The sequence below is a fragment of the Neofelis nebulosa genome, chromosome 3 (genome assembly GCF_028018385.1).
Source record: "Neofelis nebulosa isolate mNeoNeb1 chromosome 3, mNeoNeb1.pri, whole genome shotgun sequence".
In the NCBI taxonomy this organism is placed as follows: Eukaryota; Metazoa; Chordata; class Mammalia; order Carnivora; family Felidae; genus Neofelis; species Neofelis nebulosa.
In genome coordinates this window covers 67,506,878-67,522,560 of record NC_080784.1, presented here as the reverse complement: position 1 = coordinate 67,522,560, position 15,683 = coordinate 67,506,878, and the positions used below count along the sequence as shown (strand labels likewise).

At 31.7% G+C, this 15,683-nt stretch overlaps 1 protein-coding gene and 1 long non-coding RNA gene across 6 annotated transcripts in view; one reads left to right on the top strand and one right to left on the bottom strand.

Moving 5' to 3' along the window:
- FSTL5 (follistatin like 5) overlaps nucleotides 1-15,683 on the bottom strand; it is a 789,672-nt gene that overhangs the window by 553,067 nt on the left and 220,922 nt on the right. The window lies entirely within an intron of this gene.
- LOC131506914 (uncharacterized) overlaps nucleotides 1-15,683 on the top strand; it is a 65,578-nt gene that overhangs the window by 42,716 nt on the left and 7,179 nt on the right. For 2 of the 3 annotated variants that reach the window (XR_009259220.1, XR_009259221.1), the window contains exon 2: nucleotides 13,930-13,982. This is a non-coding gene — a long non-coding RNA (uncharacterized LOC131506914). Of the gene's footprint in view, nucleotides 1-903; nucleotides 978-13,929; nucleotides 13,983-15,683 lie in introns of those variants that run through there. The other variant, XR_009259219.1, reaches the window with a different exon arrangement.

The window sequence follows — 15,683 nt, the reverse complement described above, 5'->3', positions numbered from 1 at the left end:
CAATTCAAAAATTAGTCACATGTTTAACAGAACTGATACACTTCTCTAAGTAGGTAATTTTGCCTTGATAGAGTCAAATAACAATCTTTCTATGTGATTTTAATAAAATTGCACAGTATTAGGTCACCACAAAATTGCCAAACACATCTTTTCAAATATTGGGTAGAAATAATTTAAATCTAGGAGGAACAAAAACAAAATTTCTTCACTTTTTGTATTTCAAACCCCATAATTATCCCATATATATATATATATATATATATATATATATATATATATATTTTTTTTTTTTTTCCCTAATGATTTTCAACTGTTTTCTATATAAGATATAAAACTTGGTAGATCTGGAAACAGTTTTAAAAAGTATGTTTACGGGGTGCCTGGGTGGCTCAGTGGGTTGGGCGGCCGACTTCAGCTCAGGTCATGATCTCACAGCTTATGAATTCAAGCCCTGCATTGGACTCTGAGCTGACAGCTCAGAGCCTGGATTCTGCTTTGGATTCTGTGCCTCCCTCTCTCTCGGCCCCTTCCCCACTCATGCTCTGTATCTATCTCTCTCTCAAAAATAAATAAACATTAAAAAATTTTTAATAAAAAATAATAAAATAAAATATGTCTTTAAATTTGAATTTTGTTTTGTCAGTGAGTAAGTCATTTATATCCATTACTTAAATATTAACACAACTAATTTTGCGATCGACTATGCAGTATAACTTACTGAGATATTATATGCTAGATGATCCATTGCATATTAATGTTTAGTATTCAATTTGAGTGCTATGTATCAAAGGACAATAAAGTAAAATGAACATATTACAAGATTCAGCTGTGTTACAGAAAAACATTAGAATAATATTTAAAACATAAAAATGAGCATGTATGAAATGAATTTTCTTTTTTTACAGAATTTGAACCACTAATGGGCAAAGCTGTGGTACACATGAATAATTGATATCTAACCTTAGATTCTGAGTGGAGTAAAATGAGTAGTCCTATTATTCTTATGTTTTGGGTTTTATTTTATTTGCATTTGTGTTCTTCCTGGCTTTACTGAGATATAGCTGACTTATAACACTATACAAGTTAAAGGTATACAATGTGACGATTCGATATATCTATATATCATGAAATGATGACCATAATGAAGTCAGCTAACATATTTACCACCCCATACAGTTACTGTCTGTATGTGTGTGGTGGGAGAGCTAACACTTGAGATTTACACTCTTAGCAAATTTCAAGTATATAACAGTATTGTTAAATGTAGTCACCACGCTGCATGTTAGATTCCCCAGAACTTATCCATCTATAAATGAAAATCTTTACCCTCTGACAAACATCTTCCCATTTTGCCCCATCCTCCAGGCCCTGGCAACCACCATACTGTTTCTATGAGTTTCACTTTTCTAGACTACATACATAACTGAAATTATACAATACAGTATTTTGTTTGTCATTCTCTGTCTGGCTTATTTAACTTAACATAATTCCCTCAAAGTCCACCCATCTCAGACATGTCAAGAGTTCCTTCCTTTTTTATGGCCAAACACTATTTTTTTGTATATGTACATATATTCTACACTATGTAATACTATCACATTTTCATTATTCATCAGCTGTCAATGGACACTCAGGTTGTTTCTATATCTTGGCTATTGTGAATAATGATTCAGTGAACATGGGAGTGGATTGCAGATATCTTTTTGAGATAGTAATTTCATTTCATTCACATATATGACCAGAAATAGGATTGCTGGATTATACAGTAGTTTTAATTTTAATTTTTGAGGAACCTCCATACTGTTTTCCATATGGCTACACCAATTAACATCCTCAGCAACAGTGCACAAGGGGTCCCTTGTCGACACATCTTTGCCAGCACTTATTTCATCTTTTTTTTTTAAGTTTATTTATTTTGAGAGAGAGGAAGAGAAAGTGAGCATAGACAGGGGAGGGGCAGAGACAGAGGGAGAGAGGGAGAGAGAGAGAAAATCCCAAGCAGGCTCTGCACTGTCAACACGGAGACCTACACAGGGCTCAAACTCACGAACTGTGAGATCATGACCTGAGTCAAAACCAAGAGTCAGACACTTAACCAACTGAACCACCCAGGTGCCCCTTCATCTTTTGATAACCGTCTAACAATGTGAGGTGATATAAAATTGTGGTTTTGATTTGCATTTCCCTGGCAATTAATGATGTTGAACATCTTTTCAAGTTTCTGTTGGCCATTTGTAGGTTTTCTCATTTGTATGTTTTCTTTAGAAAAAAAATGTCTATTCAGGTATTTGTACATTTTGTAATTGGATTATTCACTTATTTTTATTATTGTATTGTATGAGTTCCTTATATATTTTGGATATTAATCTCTTATCAAATATATGGCTTACAAATATTTTCTCCCATTCTGTAAGTTGCCTTTTCATTGTGTTGATTATTTCGTCTGTTCCGTAGAAGCTTTTCAATTTGATGTTGTCCCACTTGTAGAATTTTGTTTTGTTGCTTGTGCTTTTGTTGTCATATCCCAAAATTCTTTGCCAAGACCAACATTGAGCTTTTTCCTTATATTTTCTTTTAGAAATTTTATAGTGTCAGGTCTTACATTTAAGTTTTAAGCCATTACAAGTTAATTTTTGTGAGCATTGTAAGATAGGGGTTCAACTTCTTTTGCATGTGAATATCAGTTTTTCCCCATATCATTTATTAAAGAAACTACCCTTCCCCCCACAGAGTATTTTTGACTCCCTTGTCAAATATTAGTTGACCATATACATGTGGGTTTATTTCTGGGCTATTGATTCTGTTCTATTGGTATATGTATCTGCTTTTATTCTGGTACCACGTTGTTTTGATTGCTATATATTTGTAGGTTGAAATAAGGCACAAATAAATAAAAATATAACCATGTTCGCATTTTAGAATAATAAATATTGTTAAAATTTCTATACCCAAAGTAATCTATAGATTCAATGCTATCCTTATCAAAATTCCAATGGCATTTTTCACAGAAATGAATTATTCCTAATTTAGTTAATTTGAATAAATAGATTTTTTAAATGAGATAAAGTCAGTTATATATTAAGAACCATAATACATATAAAATTATTAAAATATTTTAAAAGGCTATCTCAAAATTTTCAAAATATTCATAGACCAAATTCCTTTAGTTTCTTGCCAAGTAGAATTAGCACAGATACTTTTATAAACTATTTGGAAATTAGTGCCTATAAATTTGGCTATTATTCTATAGATCTCTTCAAGCCATATATTATATATTGGAGTCTACATGTAAAATATCCCTGTTTGTGTGTGCCCCTATGTGTGTAAAATGTATCAGTGTGTCCATCTCTATCTATCTATCTATCTATCCATTCATCTATCCATCATCACCGTAGGCCTGGGTTTTATATTCCTGTAAGGCAACTCCATCCTTCCTTTGTTACTTCTTTTTTCACTCTTTTTATTCATGTATACCAACCACATTACATATTTCTCCCAGAGCTGAAATCAATAAACTATCATTGAAAATATGTCTATCATTGAAAATATGTCAAAGGGCACCTGACTATCACAGTTGGTAGAGCATGTGACTCTTGATCTCAGGGTCATGAGTTCAAGTCACACGTTGGGTGGAGAGCCTACTTAAAAATATATGTATGTCTAGTCTACTGGTCCATCACTTAAAATATGTCTCAATAAATGTCAGAGGCAAATTAAGAATAAAATATATAATAAAATAGGACATGAAAAGACTAAAGTTAGATAATGTGGAATTTAGGACCAGATAGCAAATGGGAAAAGAGACAAAATTTCATGATGATAAAAGTTTTAATATGCAATGAAAACATAATGATAATACATATTAAAACACAGAAAAACAAAAATAATAAAATACATGAGGAAAATTTACTGAGAAACGCAAGCATTAAAAAAAAGTATACCTCCCAATTTAAATCCTCTTCTCGATATTTTATGCCACATTGATATAAAATATTTTACTTGAGTATTTCGGTTTTAATTTATGAGTCAAATAATAAAATGTATAATTTTCCACAGACAATATTTATTTCTGGGAGAGAGAGAAAGAGTGAGAAAGAGACACTATGTCCCATGAAAAGAAAGAAAGTTCTTATATGTGTAAGGAACAGCTACAAAAATTACCTTAATACACACACACGTACACACACACACACACATGCACACACTTTAATTAGTTACAGAAGGCAGAATTCCTCCATATCACATTATTGGACCTCAAGACAATTAAAAGATAAATAAATTATAATAATATAAATAACCCTCAGGTAGATACTTTAAACAAAACCGAAAACATCTATTCTAAATAAATCTCACATTAAAAAATAAAAATAAAACTTAGAACTTAAAAGAAATCAGTGCAAGGCAATAACATTTTATGGCAATACTCAGAGGATGTAGAAATCCCACAGAAAGGGAATATTTAAACTTATTTTCTTTAATATTAAGTAAAAATCGTGAAATAAATTAACCTAAGTATCTCATATAGCAAATAAAAACTGAGCAACAAAATACATCAAAAGAGAATGTCCGGAAAATATACAGCTAGCAAAAGACACAAGACTAGCAGCCTAGCTAAGGAGTGACCTCTTCTGCTGCAAACAGAACCTGCATTTGGAGTGTGTTGAGTCCAGCTTAGCATAGTCACCATCCGGAACTCTTGCAGCTGGAGTGATCATGTGACATGGTTTTGATTAATAATAAGTGGGCGATATATAAGAGGATTAAAAATTTTGACCAATGACACAGACCTTTTACTTCTTTTTTAAAATTTTTTACATGTTTATTTATTTTTGACAGAGAGAGAGAGCGAGAGCGAGCGAGCATGAGCGGGGGAGGGGCAAAGAGAGAGGCAGACCAAATGCAAGCAGGCTCCAGGCTCTGCGCTATCAGCACTGAGTCTGACAAGGGGTTTGAACTCACCCACCGTGAGATCATGACCTGAGCCAAAGTCGGAAGCTGAGCCGACTGAGCCACCCAGGCGCCCCTTAATTTTTCTTCATTATTGGAACACACAGAGATGCCTGGAGGGGCAGAAGCCTTGAAACTGGAAAAATGAGAATTACATTCACAGAAAGAAAGAAAAAATTTATGGGAGATTGGTGTCGGAGTGAAACTATTGTACCAGCTACTTATTTTGTTATTACAAATGAAACCTCTTATTCACTTAGGTCTATATAAAGATTTAGTTTGCAAATGGCCAAATGAACAAAGAACTGAGGAAGGAATGAATAGTGAAATATAAATAAATGAATTTCAAGAGTAAATAGAATACCAAAACATCTAGTTCTTTCAAAATGTAAGTATGTAGGTTGCTTATTTAAAAATTAGGATAAAAATGAAATATAGACAAAATATGTGAAAATTGATAAATGACACACAAAATGACTTTATATCTACTCTAAGATAATACAAAAAATAATAATTAGGAATGCATGAAAATCTTTACAACTCTCCAAAATTATAAAGGAGGACACTGACTTATTTTATCAAATAAAATTTGGATATTTATGTATTTCAAAAAATAGGAAAAGAGAAAAATATTTACAACTCATAAAACAGAAAGGACTAGTGTCTATAATATATAAGCCAGTCCCACAAATAATAACACATAATTTAATAAAAAAATATGCTGCCAAATAAGGCATAGAATAGGAATCATAAGTTAATGTGAAAAATGCCAACACTTTCTAATAAAGGTACACAAAACAATGCAAACTGATGTTTTACCCATAAGATTGACGAAAATTAAATAAAAATTATGTTTATTTACTTTTGAGAGAGAGAGAGAGAGAGAATGAGTGCAAGAGGGGCAAACAGAGAGGGAGTCACAGAATCAGAAGCAGGCTCCAGGCTCTGAGCTGTCAGCACAGAGCTTTACACCAGGCTCGAACTCATCAACTGTGAGATCATGACCTGAGCCAAAGTCAGACACTCAACCCACAGAGCCACCCAGGCACCCCACGATTGACAAAAATTGTAGAACATGTTAACACTAAATGTATTTACACTGGCATGTCTCAAATAATTATACATTTAAGCTGGTATTATTTATTAGAGTGACGTGGTACTACTTAGTAAAATTTTAAATACATAAGGTCTATAAGCAATGTGTTTAATCTATTGACAGAAAAAAAAAAATAGCTCAGCATTACCAGCAGAAGCACTAAGGAATTTGTTGTAAAATTGTTTGAGAAAAGGGCTGGTTATATAAAATGTGTAATTTAACAAAAATTAACAAAATTAAATTAGATTTTTATGAACTGATTTGAAAAGATATAAAGATTCCCTGGCTTATAAAAACAATGTTTATTAAAAAAAAAACTCTGAAAATACAAGTTGGGATGAATGGTGGATAGAGTGTTGCTGTTTTGCTGTTGTTATTATCTTCAGGCTTTACTTCTGTGACCACATATAATTTATAAGATGTGTATAAATGCATATCACCTAGCACCATACTTTTGCATTAATGTAAACTAAATGACAGACATTTGCACAAACATACACTTCTTCCATTTTATATTGTGGTATGGTACTTCCCCTCATGTCCAGGCCTCACAACAAGTGGGTAATATGTTTTGCTCCTCTTATTCATGTGACTTTCTTTAGCCAAAAGAATTTTAGAAATCAAGGTACAAGCAGAGACTTGTAAAAATCTTGTTCTCTTGTTTCTCTTACTTCTTAATGAATGAAAACATGCTTAGAATAGCAACCGAAGGGATGAAAGAGACATGTGGGGAGAGCAAAGGCCTACAGCAGCCAAACGGAGTAATTCCTACTACACGAAATAGCATATTTAAGACAACCATTTCATGAAATCCTCAGAGGTTGATTTTTTAACAGCTATCAGGTATAACTGATGTACATTTAACTATATATATTTAAAGTATGTAATCTTAATTTTCTGTAAAAATTTATAAATTGAATAATTACAGCTCAAGGTGTAATTTTTGACTTACACACACTTATGTTTATTTTTCTAGCCTTTAGAGATTGTTGAGTTTCATAGATTTGCTAGTTTATAATTTTTTATCAAATTTGAAAAAATAATTTTCTGGGCTCCAGTTACACATAGCATTTCTAAGATTTCAGTTCTACATATGTTAGGCTGCTTGAAGTTGCCCCACAAATCAATGATGCTCTTAATATTTAAAAAAAAATTAACATTTATTCGTTTTTGAAAGACAGAGAGAGACAGAGTACGAATGGGGAAGGGGCAGAGAGAGAGGGAGATACAGAATTCGAAGCAGGCTCCAGGCTCCAAGCTGTCAGCACGGAGCCCCATGTGGGGCTCTAACTCATAGACTGCAAAATCATGATCTGAGCCGAAGTCGGCCGCCCAACCAACTGAGCCAACCAGGCACCCCAATATTTTTAAATCATATTTCTATTTCTGTTATATTTTGGATACTTTTTATGAATCTATACTTGATACTTAATGTTAGCAATCTCTTCCTCTGCAGTGTCCAATTTTCTGTCAATCCACCCATTGTTTTTTTCGTATCAGGCATTGTGGTGCTCAACTTTAGAAGTTTAATTTGGGTCTTAGTTACATCTTCCATATTTCTAATTAACACATTAAATCTCTAGTCTCTTGATTTTATGGAATATAGTTATAGTATCTCTTTTAATGTTCTTATCTACTAATTTTATCATCTCTGTCATGGACTGATTTAAATTGATTGGTATTTCTTCTCATTGTGTGTTATACTTCCCAATTTTTCACATGTCTGGTGAATTTTGATTGGATAGAAGGTGTTGTGAATTCTACCCAAGGTACTTGATATTTTGTATTCCTGTAAGCACTACTGAGCTTTGTTCTGGGATGGAATTAAGCTACTTGGAAAAAGTTTGATCCTTTTGCAATGTGCTTTTAAGCTTTGTTAACTAGGATTAGAACAGTGGTTAACATAGTGCTAAATTTGCCTCATTCCTCAAACAAGACCCTTTTGACTACTCTCCCTAATGTTTTACTTCTTGAATTATGAAATACTCTACTTTGGATTATGGGCAAAAGAACTATTCATAGTTCTATGTGAGCTCTAGAGATTGATCCCTCTAATTATTTCTCAGATCATTTTCTCATGTTTTTGCTCTTCAGAACTCAGCTGAAGCCTCAAGGAAGAATTTCTTCAGATGTCCAGATGCCCAAATTTTTTTTTCTCTGTGCAATTTTCTCTTTTCCATTACTTTGCCTTTTGAACTCTAGCTTTGCTATCCTCTCCAGACTCCAGCTCTGTCTCCTTAATTTATGGAGACTCCTGGGCCCATTCTAACATCCCTGTCACCGGGTCACATGGTATGGAAATCTCCCAGCCCATGACCTGGGGGAAGCATTGTTCTCACATTGTTGATTACTGGTCTCTCAGACATCACTGTCTTTTGTTCCCTGATGACCAAGATCTTAAAAAAATGTTTCATATTATTCCTCCTGATCTTCTACTTGTTTCAAGGAGGAGGCTGAACCCTCTTCCTGGTCCTTCAACTTGGCCGGATACACATATTTTGCAATGGAGTTTGAACTTTTACTCTTATATAACCATTATTTTATTTAAGGTGACTATATATTATATTAAGGTCACAAAAGACTTATATAACTTTTAAAGAAATATGCCAATTTCAATGATGCTAAGATGAACATTTGCCTACATAGATGCAATGATTCAATTTACAGACTTTATTTTTCAGTTTTGTAGTACCCAAATAAAGTCTTACAATAAATAGACTTCTACATTCAGTGTGATATATTACTTCAGAAAGTTATAAACTGACTTAGGTAAATAGTTTTTAACTATTTAGTGAATTATGACTACGTTATCATGTTAAAAATACGTAGACCCTTTTATAACAGAAGTCCTAATACCAAAAATATGTAGACCCTTTTATTACAGTTCTAATACCAATTGATTGAAAAAATAGTAACAATGGCAAAAAGTTCAGTCAAGATTTTAAATTAATATATTTTAGTAATGTCAACAATTTCTAACTTCATTAACAAAAAGTAGCATATATGTGTGAGAAATCATCTATTTAGATTAGAGATGTTTCTTGGTATATAAATGGTTTTAGAGATTTTTTTCAATAATGTTTCACCCTTCAGAGTTCTGTGCCTTACGATTTATTGGGTGAGAATTGGCTTTCTGAGAAAGCTAATTCAGAGGTGTGATGGTGAATTGGCCTTTAACACAAACAGTAATTCACTAAGTGGTGTCCTGGTTGCCTAGAAGAATGAACAATGTTTCAAATTTATATCCAGGGAGCAGTTTACACAGAGGAGAACTTCTGGCTTCTTGCATGCTCAGCATGACAAAGCTAGCATTTCATAGTATTCCCAAACTCCAAACTAAAATCACATTGAAATTCCAAATCAAGCCAAAGAAAGCAGATATACATTTATTATCCACAATGTAGTTAAACAAAAATAAGTTCAGCACTTGAATGTTCAGTTAGCTTATTTGCTTTTCCAATATTTAGTCCTATGCTAAAATATAAACAGGCAGATTGAGATATACGAAATTTTAATATACTCTGAATATTATGAATATACTATGAATATACAATGAAATCTGTATATAAAGTATATATATTTATATATGTATTAAATTATCTATACTTATTATTTCTTATTGAATCATTATTATTTCTTAAATTATTTTTATTAAATAATTTATTAAATAATATCATTTATTATTAAATAATGATTTGCTTTAAAATAATAATTATTAAAAATAAATATAAATACTTATTCAATAATTATACATTACATATATTAATATTTTATTGAAATATTTACATATATATATTTCGGGACAGAAATGAAACTGCTGCTAAACTATCTGCTTTACAGGGCGCCTGGATGGCTCAGTCAGTTAAGTGTTGGACTCTTGATTTCAACTCAGGTCAAGATCTCACAGTTCCTGGGATGGAGCCCCTTGTTGGGCTCAGCACAGAGCCTGCTTGGGATACTTTCTCTCCCTCCCTCTTTCTGTCCCTCTCCTGCTCACACACTGTCTCTTTCTCCCTCAAAATAAATAAATAAATAAACATTTAAGTATCCGCTTTCCACCAAATGCAAGCCTGATATGGTATTAAAATAGTAAGAAATTTTGAGAAGATAATTTAAAGCAAAAATAATTTTTAAAAATTCTGATATGAATGGGAAAACTATGTTAACAACTCAAAGTTGTAAAGTTCATGAACTATGATCAAAATAATCAGGAAATGCAGTGAATTCATTTGTAAATGAACATGAAAACTTTTAAATTTAAATTATTGCTCTACATGTATATCTCATTAAATATAACTACTTGGTGAAGCTTTCTTATATATACTCTTGCCTATATGGATTATATGTTTATAACTAGCTCTATTTTGCTCTTTATTTTCAAAAGGAATGCAAACTTGAAGAAATAACTTTGGTTGTAATAGATCTTAAAATTTGAAATGATACCTTGCATAGCTACTAGCTTAACTGGTCTCTTTGGTCCCAAAGAGATAATAACCAAATAAATGTTATATTCACCATTTCACCCTGGAAGGAAACATACATGAATATTTTATAAATATAAAGTTTGAATTCTGAAACACATCTTCTCTTTATTTAATAACCATCATTTCTTATTAAATTGAAATTCTTTAAACCTTGAGAACTTTCATTCCATCTCCAAAACAATTATCAAAGTTTTGTCCATAAAACAGAACAACATCAATGTCTCCAAAGTTGATAATTTGGTGATATTAACTTCTTTTTATATATTGTAGAATTCAATTAGTCCCTGAGTATTAATTTTTAAAAGTTCTTCTTACCAAAATTCATATCATTTTTAAACTTCATAAAAAAAAACCACACTGGAAAACAAAACAAAACAAAAAAACCCACACTGTAATTATAAAATTTTTCTATTAGACAAATTGGGTCAGGTGGGTCCCAATTGAGTGAATTTATGTATTTTTAAATAAATTAATTCTCTACTAACTAGTCGGACATATATTTTACTTATGCTAAATATAGTAATAGGTGTTGATGATATTATATGTTAATATGACATAAAATTTATGTTTATTTCAATAGAATCTTTTTATTTATGAAAACTGAGTCACAGACACTCACAGAATAAGTCAAATATGAGTAAAATCGAATGAAGTATTTAAGTATTTGTGTACGCTACTCTCAAATTTAAAACATTTGTACCATATTAGAATATTAAGAAAGTTACAGAACAAAATTTGAGTATTTATATAAACATTCCTAAGTAGATTCTAAGTTACCTAAGAATACAGTCCCACTTGCTCTTTTAAGTATTTTATCTAAGAACCTAACGTTATTCTCAGTGTGCAATTATTGTGATATGAATTAGAAAATCTTTTCTGCTTCCTACTTTAGCCAACACTGTTCCTTTTTTGAGATCTAATAATTCTCTTTTCCTCTATTGTAACCCTTCAACACTCTAATTGGTACCTTCCTATGAACTCAGAGGAATAATTGCCCATGCTGCTCGTTTGAAAATGGAATTAGAAGCACTGTATGATAGCATCTTTTATTATTACCTTTACTGTTGATTATCCATCTTTTAATTTTCATAACTTGATGCCCTATCTTTTAAGTTCCTCTAGGGCAGGCACTATGAATTAAAAATAATTTTGTCATTGATACAGCTTATTAACTGAGACCTTAATACTCTTTAAAGCACTATTTAGATAATCACTAACTGCAATTTCAGGCATGTCCATAGAACTAAAAACTGTTATTTCTCAAGGCACTTGAAGAACTATCATTTAAACACATTCATTTTCTAATTGCGGAAAATTGATGCAAAAATTTTATATTCTAGACATGTGATTTGGAGATCAGAATCCATTTCTCCTTTCTTTCAAGTAGCCCCTTATTATTACAATAATGGATAAAGTTGCCATTCTTCTAAAAGCTGAATCTTACCAACAAGAGTAACATGCATTTTCATAGGTGTATGTATGCAATTAACAAGTACTTCTTGGTTATTAATACCAAAAACTATTTGAAAAGCTATCTGTATATAGTGTATCAAAATTTTCTATCACAGAATGTTTAGAACCCCATTAAGGATTATTTTAATTTATAAAGATATTTCAAGAAAGGAAATAAAAGCGTGTGTGTGTGTGTGTGTGTGTGTGTATACGTATGTATATGTGCGTTGATGTATACTGCACTTTGAGAGGTAAGTATTGTTATGAAAGAAAAAGCATAGGTTTGGGGATTAAACTAAGTTTGAATTCCAGCTATGCCACTTGCTAGCTGCATTTTGTTTAGCCCAATTTACTACCAATAGAGAGGAAATATAATAACTCACAGAATTGCTGTAAGTTTAAACAAAATCATTTAAGGATAATGCAGAACATGTGAATATAGTAGATGATAATTACTGTTTTTTCCTTGCACTTTCTTGTAAATGAATTCAAAATAACTGTAAAATAGTAAAATAGGAAGTCTCCCTTTGTTCTATCAAGTTCATAGAGTCACCTTCAAGATCACAAAAATGTTCTTTGTTAAAATGATATTTTTTCAGAAATCTTTCATATATTGCATACAGTTACAAGAAGGGCATTTTTAAGAAGTTGATTTTGAATTTTTTTTTAAATATAAATCAAAACAGAGCATTCACACCAAGTTTCCTCATTTGCAGGTTTATTTATTATGCATAATTCTCACTGCAGCTGAAATACAACAGTAACCTTGGCTCTTCCTTAGATAACTTAATTATGGTCTCATACATTTCCACCTTTAAAAGAGTAAAACGTTATATTGCAGAAACATGAATTAGGATCTATACTTGAAAACTCATATAAAGAAAATTATAATCTAAAATATGGTATTCTTTAAAATGTATGCTTCTATGAACCTTCCATTTCTAATGACTGACCTTTTGCAAGAGGTTGATGCAATTCAATAAAAAGAGTTCCTCAAATTAATTTTTTCACAAAAGTTTGCCTATTGTTGATTTCAACACAAAATGCAAACTTATTATTATAACCAATTAATGGCCTCAACTATGTAATAATATGACACTATACTACACTGTACAAATTCAAGGCATTTTCCCCCTGCTTACTCTGGACACATGGCTAACTGTAAAATATATGGAAAAGTGATTTAAATAATTTCTGAAATTACTAAGACACTTTGGAAATTGGTTGTAATAGTAATCTTATGAGATCCTTGCACATAATAATATATCTCCATGAATTCTGAATTATGTATAGTTTTTTTATTATTATTACTGAGACAAAAGATTTCAGGAAGTTAACTTTTAAATAATATCCTTTTTTCCCCCTCTAGTTGTATTTAAACTTTATGAATGTTAAATACTAACTTTTCACACTTGCAATGATTTTAGTCCCTATTCAATTCTATGTGACCCTGAAATATGATAGATATCAAATAAAGACACTGCATTGAAGGTGGCTTTTATTATAATTTGAAGAATATATCTGAGAGTATGTTCTCGATTGGCAATGATTTTGACTGCAGTGGAAAATTTCAAGTCAGATTTCACCTCTAGCAGAAAATGACATCTTCACACTTCAGCTCACTGATTTTGGTTTTGAATTATTTAATTAACAATCAATTTATCAAATTCTTTATTAGATTCAAAAGAGCTTTGCAGTAGCTCTTTAAACACATTTCAACTTACATGTAGATTGTTATGGTTTTCCTCTCAAAACCTCATAGTGAAATGAAGCTACATTATGTTGAATAAAAAGACTACAAAGTTTTAGCTGAAATTCCAGGAATTAGCTATTTATTATTTACATCAAGAAATCTCAGGCTCTTGCATGTGGTAAAGTGAGAGATTTAATAATATCGAAGGTTAACTGTTTTAAAGACCCCCTGTGGTTTTTCTTTTTCTGTTACCATAGGAAATCATCTGCCAGATTTGTGGTCAGTTTACTGTACTCTTCTATGAAAACAGGTAATATTTAATTTATAATGTTTGCTTCATTCTTAGTCCATAAATATTAATAACTTCTTGTATTTGCCTTCTAGGACACAGCATGATAGTAATAGAAATTTGTGAAACATGAGATTTAGCTTCTAGTTATAAGAGTTACATTTGGAATAAAACATTCCTAATTTTATATCACATATGGCCACTACTTTTCAGAATTTTTTTTCCTGAGATCCTAGAAAAGTATAATAATTTCTCTGTAACAAATAAGACCATCCTTAATTGTTGGTTCATCACTGCATTGTTTTATTTTATTCTAGATCAGGATAATGCCTATCTAATTTTAAGAAAGCATCCAGAGTTGATGTAAAACTATTAAGGTATCCCTTAAAGCATTATTAAATCTAAAGGATAACTGATTATTAGGACGTATACATTAATTATTTTGAATATTTTTCCTAAAACACATGTTTATGGAATGTTGAATTTTTTATTATACCTTAATCGTTAATATTTCTAATGGGCCCATTACCTTTGTTAGTTGACCTTAACTTCCATTCGCTACCTATGGTCCCTTATACAACTATATTCAGAATCTTAAGCATGTGACCACCCTCTAAATAGTTTAAGTGTCACAAGTTTATAGGACTAAAGACTAGGTCTACCCTAATACGTTTTAAGGATTTAGATCTTGTAGCAATCTCATTTGAGCACGAGAGAGGATCGAAGAGTGTTGATAACTTCACCTTGGAATGGTAACTAGATTTTTTATCTGCACTAGAGAGTGAAACTAATATTACTTGGTATCTTTCACCTTTTACTTTTTATGTAACTATTCATTTAATTTGTGTGAGGGAGAGGGAGAGAGAGAGCTGGAGTGAGAGAGTGAGAAAGAGAACACACTAGAAAGCAAACTGAGTGGGTAGCTCACAGTCTGTACAAGACCAGACAGGATTTGTCTTGAGATACGCATTTGCTATGCCCAGTAGAAATAAATTTGGGAAGAATGTGACCTATGTATCTACTGAGGAGGCCATTATTGTTTATTCCTTTTTTGAAAAACTGACATGATTGGAACAATTTTAACATACAGCCTGAGCCACTGCAGAAAAACGGCCATACCTTTTTTTTTTTTTTTTTTTTTTCCTTTTTGGAACCGGGCCAAAATCTTTGGAGAGGGCAAAACTATAAATAGTTATAAACAATTTCTTGAAAACTCAACAGGAGAATGGACATCCTGTTCATAAGACCGATGGTTTGGGATTTTCTGAAGTAGGAATCAGTAGTGAATCAATGTATAACCCAGAATAGTTTAGCTAGTTAACATCCATAGCAAACTTTGTTTTCTTTAACCTATTTAATTATTCCCTCTTCTACTTCTTCATAAAAACTCCTTGCTTTCACCCTGCATGTGGGACACACAGAATCTGTGCTCCCCAAATTGCAATTCCTTGCTAGCAAGTGAATGATCATTTGCCTATCATTGTGGCTTTTTATTTTCAGTTTAACAATTTTCTTCCTGCTCTTCTTATAAAGGATATTTAAATAAGTCAGGGAGCAATAATTCACACTTTGCTTAATACTGAATACAACATTTTTCAGGCACTTGCTTTACAGCACAGAGTGGAGGTATTTAAGGGATGAAAAATGATAGAGATTGCCATTTTCTACTGGTAAATATATTTAGATATCCAACTTAGATGCCTTGGAAATAATGTTTCTCTT